Source organism: Monodelphis domestica, chromosome 1 (assembly GCF_027887165.1).
Source record: "Monodelphis domestica isolate mMonDom1 chromosome 1, mMonDom1.pri, whole genome shotgun sequence".
NCBI classification, from domain to species: Eukaryota; Metazoa; Chordata; class Mammalia; order Didelphimorphia; family Didelphidae; genus Monodelphis; species Monodelphis domestica.
In genome coordinates this window covers 325,165,524-325,176,267 of record NC_077227.1, presented here as the reverse complement: position 1 = coordinate 325,176,267, position 10,744 = coordinate 325,165,524, and positions in this window count along the sequence as shown.

Sequence of the window (10,744 nt, the reverse complement as noted above, 5' to 3'; positions counted from 1 at the left end):
AATTTTTAAAATAGCAATATCAATTTATTTTCTTGGCCCAGAGAAGTTATAAAATACTAAGAAGCAAATATACTAAGAAGCAAATATATCCTTAGACACATTATATGAAGACTTACAAAAGCCACTCAATACAAGGTGCACCTGGGTGGCTCAGTGGATTGAGAGCCAGGCCTAGAGATGGGAGGTCCTGGGTTCAGATTTGACATCAGATGCTTCCCAGCTGTGTGATCCTGGGCATGTCACTTAACCCTGATTGCCTAGCCCCTACCACTCTTCTGTCTTGAACCAATACACAGTAGTGATTCTAAGATAGAAGGTAAGGGTTTAAAAAAAGAATGAAAGAAAGAAACTACTAAATAAACTGGCATAACAGATAGAGCACAGGAAGACTTGAGTTCAAATTTGGCCTCAAATGCTTACTAGCTGTGGGACCCTGGGCAAATCACTTAACCTCTTACTGCAAACTGGTATTGTAACAATTGCACCTACTTTTCCAGTTTGTGAGGATAACATGAGATCATATTTGTAGAGAGCTTTGCGTACCTTAAAGTACTATATAGAGAGAATATTATCAGGGAAGAAGCTGAGTCTTCTATAAACGCTTCATCATCATCATCATCATCATCTTCGTCATCGTTGTCGTTGTCATCACCACCACCACCATCATCATCATTGACATCTCCACCATCACAATCATCATCATTGACATCTCCACCATCACAATCACCGTCGTCATCATCACTGTCATCATCATCATCATTGTCTGGCCCCAGCAAGGATCTCATCTGAAAAGAAGCTGCTCTTCTCATCTGGGTGGTAAGGAGAGGAGAGGCAGACACCATTCCATGGGACTCTGGCCTAACTCAGAATAAATAGCTAAGAAAGATCTGATGAAAAGTAATTAGGAAAGAGATGAGGAAATTTAGGGTTGTAGAGTCCAAAGCTGGCTCTGCTCCTCTTCCATGTCCTTCTAATGACCTCATCCTGGAGTAACATTTCTAAATGCACATATTCTCTTTCCCCCTCAGTTTATAAATCCTATAGAAAACATTGATTATCCGAAATGTGTAGGGATAAGCCTATCTGGATGAAAGCATCTGCTTATAGTGGTAATAGATGGCGGCAAGTGGTGGTGGTGGTAATGGCAAGAACATTTTGGCTCAGACAAGGCTAACCTCTGAACTCCAGGCCTACCAGTTTTCATATTTGAGAAGAATTTAGGAAGAAGTAAAAGTGAATGTCCTGGGTAGAAAGAAAAGGTCATCAACTGATGGTAGATGAGTGAAACCACATTCTTCTACCTTCCTTCTTGCTGACTGCACACCCAACACCCATATGTGTGTGTTAGCCTGCTTACCAAAGTGGTTTAGAAGAGAAAAAGCTGCTTCACTCTGCACAGAGAACTTCCCATTTAATCTATTGACTGTTCCCCCTTACTCTGACCTACATCCTGCAAAGCTGGCCAGAGTGTAGATGGCCCTGAGCCAATCCATCTCCATAGAAGCAAAGAGAGCTCAAAGCAAATATAGTCATTCAAATCATCTTTACATATAGGAAGCTCAGGATGGATTAAATCCTAGATGCAAAAACTGAAGGGAAGCAATTTGCCCACAGTCACAAAAAAAAATGTTTAGGCAAGCAAAGCAAACCCATTGGTCATGTCTGAGAGCAACTCTCTGGTTCTGCTCCATATCTGGTCTGCTAGGCCAAGAGGTGAAAAAGGTATGTTCTGTCCTCAGTATTTCTAAGTCTTATGGTTCTGAGGTCCTTCAGAATTGTTTCCCTCAACTATGCCTAAAGGGCATTAAAAGACTTCCTGCCCTTTGTTCCAGCCATAGCACTGCTGGGTTTATATCCCAAATAGATAATAAGGAAAAAGACTTGTACAAAAATACATATAGTCTCACTCTTTGTGTGGCAAAAAATTGGAAAATGAGGGAATTTGGGGAATAGCTGAACAAATTGTGGCATCTGTTGGTGACGGAATACTATTGTGCTTAAAGGAATAGTGAACTGGAAGAATTCCATGTGACCTGGAAAGATCTCCAGAAATTGATGCAGAGTGAAAGGAGCAGAACCAGGAGAACATTGTACATAGAGACGGATACACTGTGGTACAATCAAATGTGATGAACTTCTCTAGTAACAGCAATGCAATGATGAGAAAGAACGCTATCCACATTCAGAGGAAGAACTGTGGGAATAGAAACACAGAAGAAAAACAAGTGCTTGATCACATGGGTCAATGGGGATAAGATTGAGGATATAGACTCTAAACAATCACACTAGTACAAATAGTAATAATATGGAAATAGTTCTTGATCAATGACACATGTAAAACCCAGTGGAATTGCTCATTGGTTGTGGGAGGGGAGAAAGGAAAGAACATGAATCATGTAACCATGAAAACATATTCTAAATTAATTAATTAAATAAACTAAAAAAAAAAAAGAATTATTTCCCTCACATTAGTGTTGTGCTCATCAAGTAAAATGTTCTCCTTATTTTGCTCACCCTACTCTTTTTGCAAGTCTCATAGGTTTCTCTGAATCAGTTATATTCCTCATTTTTAATGAGGCAACAAAATCTAGTACATTACTACATCATAACTTGATTCAACTATTCCTCAGTTGATATAACATTTATTTTGTTTATACTCTTTTACCACTCCACAAAGTGTTGTTATAAATATTTTGGCACATATAGATCCTTTCTCCTTGTTCTTATTTGACTTGGAGCACAAGCCTAATTAATAATAATATCAATAGGTCAAAGAATCATTTAGGGTCTTTTGGGACATAATTTCAATTTGCTTTCCATATTAGCTGGACCATATCACAGATCTACCAATAATATATTTGCCTTCCCACAAACTCTCTAACACATGTCATTTCTCTGTCATATTTTTCTGATGAGATGGGGATGAGGTAGAGCCTCAGATTTGTTAATCTGCATGTCTTCCTGAGTGGTTTGGAACATTTAAAAAATATGGTTATTGATAGTTCAGATTTCTTCCATTGGGAGCTGTCGTTTTACATTTTTGACCATTTATTAATTTGAGAATAGCTCTTATTTTTATAAATTGGAATCAGTTTCTTACATATTTCATATAAGACATAAGCCTGACTCACACCAGAGCCCTGTTAGCTCAGGTTCAATTCTAGGAATATGAGGCACTCAAAAATCATTGAACAGAAGTTGACTTGGCCCTAACATAGAAATGATATTCAATAATGACCTAGTAATGCTTAGATTGCATAGTTGTGGCATACCCTCTCCCCCTTGTCTCCATATGGAAACATATCTGATTAATAGGGCAAGAATGGTTTTGGGGCATTGACCAAGTCTAAGGGGCACAGAACCCACTTGCATGGACCTTTTTGTGCCCTTAGGTGCCCAAGAAACCGCATTTGCATAGCCATAGGTTGCCAGGAGACTGCATCAAGGGAAGTATAGTTTGAGCCTTGCCTAACCCAAGACCATTTTAGGAAAAATCTCATTTAACTCATATTAGGGAGTGATAGGGGGAAACCCTAATAGATACTAGTCCTATCAGAAGGCCTGAGTGAGATATTAGTTTTGATCTAATTCTAATGAACTAATTTTTGGTTTCTCAGTAGTTTTCATCGAATTCTTTGCAATCCTTTTGTTGAGTCCTTACAACAGTAGTTGAAGTCTTTGGATTTATTAAATGCAATGTAAGTATGTTCTTGTTTCTATTTGTCATATATCTAATCACTTCTACCAGTGAATTTTTCTCTTTTTCAATCAATACCAAATTATTTTGATGGTTACTGATATGTAATATAGTTTGAGATCTGTTACTATTAGGTTCTCTTCCTTTCTCACTCCTTTTCATAATTTCCCCTGATATTTGTGATCTTTTGTTCTTCCATATGAATTTTATATTTTGTTGTTTATGGGTGTTTTGTTTTTGATTTTTATTTATGTAAAGCAATAATTGGAAGTTAGTGTGGTACTGAAAAAAGTAAATTAATTTAGGTAATATTGTCTTTTTAATTACATTGGCATAGTACAATCATGAACAATTACTATCTCTGCCATTATTTTGGATCTGTCTTGTTTTTCTAAAGAGTGTTTTGTGGTTGTATTCATGTTCCTGTGTGTGTGTTTTGGTAGGTGAATTCCCACACATTTTATACATTCTGCAGTTATTTTGAATGGAATTTCTCTTTCAATCTCTTCTTGCTCAATTTTATTGTTAACATACAGAAAGACTGATGATTTGTGTAGGTTTATTTTATGTCCTGTCTCTTTACTGAAGTTACTTTTTTAAATGCTTTTAGAGATTAATGTTTTATTGAATGAGATTTGTAGATGAGTATTGAAGAGATGAAGAGATTTCTTGGTCTCTGAGACTTGTAGAGCGTCTTGACAACCTTTCTTTTAGCCTGTAAAAATTCTTCTTAATGCTTTGTGCTTTCTTAGTTTTGATCCTGTGCTCCTCAGCCTGGTTATCCAGGAGCTTCTGTGGGTCTTTGTCTACTGTCTGATGATAAATATGTTCCACGAGCATCTGCTTATTCTTGATTTTCCTTCTCCTTCAAGTATAGTTATGGCTAAATTGTTTTTCAGTCATGTCCAATCCTTCATGACTCCATTTGGCGTTTTCTTGGTAAAGAAACTGAAGTGGTTTGCCATTTTACAGATGAGAAAACCAACAAAGTAAACAGGGTTGAGTGACTTGCCTAGTGCCACAAGGTACTAGGTGTATAAGGTCAGATTTGGAATCTTCCTGACTCCAAATCTACTACACCACCTAGCACCCATGTTAAAAATAATTGCAATTATTACTGAATAATCACACAGACTCCTCATTCTTCTAATCCAGGCCACCTCATGCATATGAGCACAGGTTTGATCCTTTCTTTTGCCAGTATTTGTATGCCTGTTCTTCCAGAGTTAGAGATTCTTTCTGGCAATGGATACATTAGAGATTATCGGGTTCTAAATCTACTGACCAGAGTTGGTCACTTCATTAGTTTGTTGGGGCCATGCCATCTCTTTTCCTTTCTATATCAAAAGATACTGGAGGCAAGACACTTCTGAATTCTCTGAGCAATAGTCATGGCCATAGGTGCAGTATGGAAAAGAAAAGGAGAAACAATCAAGAATTAGTTGACTTTCTAGAGTTCCCTAGGTAGAATTCCATATCATTGTGAAAACTAGTCATTTTGTTTCCTTCTTGTTTATTCCCCTGATTCTTTTTCCTATTTTATAGCTAGAATTTTTAGAACTATATTATATCATAATGGTGACAATGAATATCTTTGTTTCATGTTTATCTCATTGGAAAGACATCACATTTTTTTCATTATAGATAATGCTAATTTTTGGTTTTCAATAAATTCTGTTTACCATTTTAAGAAAAAGTAAATTTATTTCTATGCTTTGCAGTTTTTTAAAAGGAATTCTATGTTTCATCAAAACTTTTTACTGTACTTATTCTCATCATTTTAATTATTATCATTGTCTATTATATTTTTTAGCCCTATATTTCTGGTATAACTCCAACCTGATCAAAATGGATAATCCTTTGAATATGTTGCTGTATTATTTGTTGTTGTTTTTTAAAAATTGAATATAATTTTATTATGGTCCATAAAAGAGGCTTTTTCATAACTGTTGCATTTTTCTGCCCTAATACATGATCAATTTTTTGTGATGAGATCATGCAGAGCTAAGAAAGTTTCCTATTTTTTTCTGTTTTCTGTTGGGGAATATATTCAGTATTGTTATTAACTCATTGTTTATGCCACCTTTCTTACTGTATTATATGTACAAAAATATTTATAGTGTTGTGGGGGTGAAGAGGTGCCAACAATAGCAGCTCTTTTTGTGGTGATAAAGAAGTGAAAATTGATGAGAAACCCATCAACTGGAAAATGTCTGAACAAGTTGTGGTATGTGATTATAGTGGAATACTATTATGCCAGCACAGGATGATTTGGAAAAACTTGAAAAAGTTTTATATGAACTCATGCAAAGTGAAGTAAGCAGACCCAGAAGAACATTCTATATACACAGTAACAGCAGTATTGTAAAGAGGATCAATTGTGAAAGACTACTCGGATCTAGACAATGATTCAAGAGAATTCCAAAGGACCGACCCGTGATGAAAAATGTTATCCGGAGAATTGATGACCTCTGAGTGCAGATTGAAATGTCTTTTCTTTTTTAAATTCAAAGATGTTTTATTTTCCTAATTACATGTGTTGACTGGGAAAAAACACAGAACCATTAAATGGTCAAAATCACTCTTTAATCAAGGGCAAAAGGGGCTCAGTGCTAAAGGCCTCGACAACAGAGCTGCGTGTCTGAGGATTGAATTCTGGCCACTCTGGCCACTGACCCCTGGGAAAGCCAACCGTCCTAGATTGGACAATTCCCCAAAGTGGGCCCTGGGATAAGTCTCATGCCCTACCCACAGAGCTAGCAGCAGCTGATGCTTTACAATGGACACCACAGCGAAAGACCCAGCCAAGGACTGGGCCATCTTGGTAAAGGACTTTGGCCTAGGGGGAGAGACCATTGGGACAAAAGAGATACTTAACATCTTGAAGTCTTTGTTAGCCTGAGATCAGCTAAGTGGGACCTTCCCTGGGGAGGAACTCTCCTGTGACAAGGTCAAACCTGGGTTTACCTTCAAGCTAAATAAACTGGGGATCACCAAATCTTTCTGGGCCACAAGTTTGGGGCCTTCTAGATTCCATGTTGACACATGTAATAATAATTTTCAGCTTATGTTTTCTTAAATTATAACTAATTCCTTCCCTTACTTTTCTCTCCAGACTCTGAGATGGTAAGCAATTTGATCTGGGCCACACATGTATTATCATGCAAAATACTTCCATATTGGCCATTGTTGTAAGAGCACACTCATACAGAACCAAACCCCCCAAATAAAACCATAAAAACATGCATGTGAAAGACAGTATGTGAATTGCACAACTTTCTTTTTCTTGTTTTTTTTTGGGGGGGGGACGTGTTTTCTTTTGTAAGATGGTTAATATGGGAATGTTTTGTATGAATTCACAAGTATAATCTATATCTTATTGTTTGCCTTCTCAAGGGGTGGGGAATGGGAATTTGCCAAGAGCCTTTGAGGTAGTGATCATAACCAGAAGCCCCATTATTTATTGTTCAAAAAACACCTAGTATCTACCACCTACAATTACTATATGCGAGATTCTAGGAAGGTCACAAAACTTTAGATGACACTTTCCTACTCTTATGGAACCTTTAATCTCATAGACACAGATGCTTAAAATATGTCCCATAAGTGCATTAAAAGGTTACAGAATGGGGGGCAGCTGGGTAGCTCAGTGGATTGAGAGTCAGGCCTAGAGATGGGAGGTCCTAGGTTCAAATTTGACCTCAGCCACTTCCCAGCTTTGTGACCCTGGGCAAGTCACTTGACCCCCACTGCCCAACCATTACCACTCTTCTGTCTTGGAACCAATACACAGTATTGATTCCAAGATGGAAGGTAAGAGTGTAAAAAAAAAAGTTACAGAATGAAGTTCTAGGTGAAGGAAGATTATTACTGAGGCGGAAAGGGAATTCCCCATTTTGTCATGTCTGATGACAAAACTCCCTCTATCTCTGCAGATAAGCACCTGTCTGCATTTTATGGTTTTGGGCGCTAAAAGCTGAGTGAATTCCCCAAGTCATAGTTTGCTTTTAGGTAAGCTATGCCATCCATGCACCAGAAAGGCTCAATTAGTGCACCATCTAGTGGGTAACTTGATAGTCTACTCCCTAAATGGATAAATAATACATTAAGCAAACAAGTTGCCTTTTTTGTAAGCATAAATATGGCAGCACTTGAGTTATACAACCCAAGGAGTTCCAGGGAAGGGATGGCAGTGGTTGCAGGTGCCCCCCCAAAATGCACAGGAGTTCAAATATTTGTTGAAAATCTGTTGGGTTTAAAAAGAAACAAAAACAAGAACCCTAAACTAGTCATTAGAAAATAGAAGATAACTTACACACCAAGATGAAGTATTAGAGGAAGACTATCTGAGATGGTTTATATTACTTAAATACTTAAATGGATCTGTGATTTCATTCATTTGGAAACTTCTTCCAACAGTGCAGGTACCAACTCACCTTCAGCTGCCCTGCCTGTATACATGACTCCTGTTCCTGTCGTCCCTTAAATTCACCACCAGGGGCCCATCTCACATTTTGAACGTTTTCCTTGTTTCCTCCTGACATTGCATGATATCAGTGAAATACTCCAGTGATCCACCTCTCATTCCTCTCCCTTGCCACATGACCTCTTCTCTTCCTGTCATGTACATTTCCTTGATGACCATTCTTATTCTTTATCTTCAAAGTTGCTGGCTATATTCAAGCCTGCTCACATTGATCATATGCCTCTCCATTTGATATTAATTTTTAATTCTTCAAAGACTAGATTCCATGCCTTGTTGTCCAAAAGCAATCCTGGTAGAGTGGTGGTATTAAAAAGACAGGCTTTTTGCTTTTTGGGGAAGCTTGGTGTCATCAAAGGAGCTTTGCAAATTTCCCCAAAGGCAATTTCCTACTGTTTAATTTGTTGTCTGTCTATATTTTCTGTGTGTGTGTGTACAGGGGTGGCTCAAAGGGAGGCAGAATATCTAGCCTTTTCTCTCCTTCTCCACCTTTTTTCAAGGGAGACTATTTCCTGCTGAGAAGGGAAGCAGAATGTTGGGGTCAGAAGGCTGGTCACTCTGCTCTCCTTAGAAAGAGGGAATATTGGGCTAGAGTTGTGTCTATTTTGTGGTTTTGTTGTGGTTCAGTCATTTTCAGTCATGTCTGACTCTTCATGACCCCATTACTAGAGTAATTTGCCATTTTCTTCTCCAGCTCATTTTAGAGGTGAGGAAACTGAGGCAAACAAGGTTCAGTGACTTGACCAGGTTCACATAGCTAGTGTCTGAGACCAAATTTGAACTTGGGTCTTTTTTTTTTAACCCTTACTTTCCATCTTATAATCAATACTGTATATTAGTTCTAAGGCAGAAGAGTGGTAAGGGCTAGGCAATGGGGGTTAAGTGACTTATCCAGGGTCATACAGCTAGGAAATATCTGAGGCCAGATTTGAATCCAGGATCTCCTGTCTCTAGGCCTGGCTATCGATCTTCTGAGCCACCCAGCTGCCCCCTGAACTTGGGTCTTCTTGATGCCAAGCCCAGTGTTCTATCCATTGTGATACTTTATTGTCCCAAAATCCTATCTATATACTAATTTAAATATTATTAGGCTTGGGGGTATTATTTTCAGGTTCAATTTAATTTCTTATTGCTATTTTCACTAGTGGAGGAAGCAGAACTCCAAGATTTTATATCCAGTTACCAGTTTTATAATTAATTTATATTATTTACATCTATAAATTATATATGATACATAAGTATATAACATAGAAAATAGAAATAGATAAACTAATTTAAATTATAATATATCATTATAATTTATAATTAATACACATAGTGAATAGTCAAGAAACCCAGTTATCCAAATTGGTAGCAAAACAGAAATCAGAGAAGATATAAGTAGAAAAATGTAGCTCTACAACGCAGAGTGAAGGAGCAATCCCATGGCAAGAGAGGTTCCTGGATCCTACTCAAGGGGAAACTCTTTGAAGTTTCTAGTATAGCAAGCTGTGGGTAGGGGCATGATGGAAACTTTCAGTGCCTCTCATATCTTCCTAGTCTTTTCCTTCAGGAACCTTAAATTTTGGTTTGTCTCTTCCATCTTCCCTTTCAGAGTTTGCAGTCAGAACTGTCAAAGCTGTTCTAGGTCCCAAACCCACTAGAACCTTGAAGATATTTCAAGACCAAAGAGACTCTTCTCTCTTGCTTTCCCTAATTCTACTCCTGCCCTGTACACACAACAGAGCATTCATTTCCATCAATGAGGAGAAAGTATGTGTAACCCCAGCCACAAAGCCCATTGGCCTTGTTGGTAAAAATATATACATATATATGAATATAAATATATATTCATTTGAGACATAACAAAATTATGCAATAAAAACCAAGGGCTGTGGGGGGAAATTAAGTTAGGAAAAGTGATAATCTTCAAAAACTCATCAGGGATAAATAAAAAAAAGATGAGAACTTATTTTAAATGGTAATGTTATATATGGGCTTAATGGTTGAGAAAAGCATAGCTATTACAATAAATTGCAGCTTCTGCTATGGTTCACATTCCTAATGGTCCTGGGCTTGTAAGATCTCTTGAGAGTTGAGCAGGCTACTCAGGGGCAGAGGTCACACTGAGCAGACCAGTTCTCTTCTGCCCACAGCTCCTACTGCACCAGAAGAAAGACAATAAATATGGCCCCGTACCTTGACAAAGAGCTGAAGTTGGCTTGTAGAAGTGGGTGTTGGAAGGTAGCAGCTTGTGAGTCATTATGAAGTGGTACAGTTCTTCATTTTCAATGTTTGTACTCAAGCAAACTGAAATTTGTGTTATGCTCAGACTGTGCCCTAATATCTCAGTTGTATTGGTACATATTTGCATTTTCAAAACAAACAGAGTATAACTGACTCCTGTTGGTATTGAGTCATTTTCAGTTGTGGATGACTCTTTGTGACTCCATTTGGGGTTTTCTTGGCAAAGATACTGAAGTGGTTTGCCATTTCTTTCTCTAGCTCATTTTTAAAATGAGGAACGAAGACAAAGAGATTTATTTGCTCAGTCACACAGCTACCAAGTGTCTGAGGTCAGATTT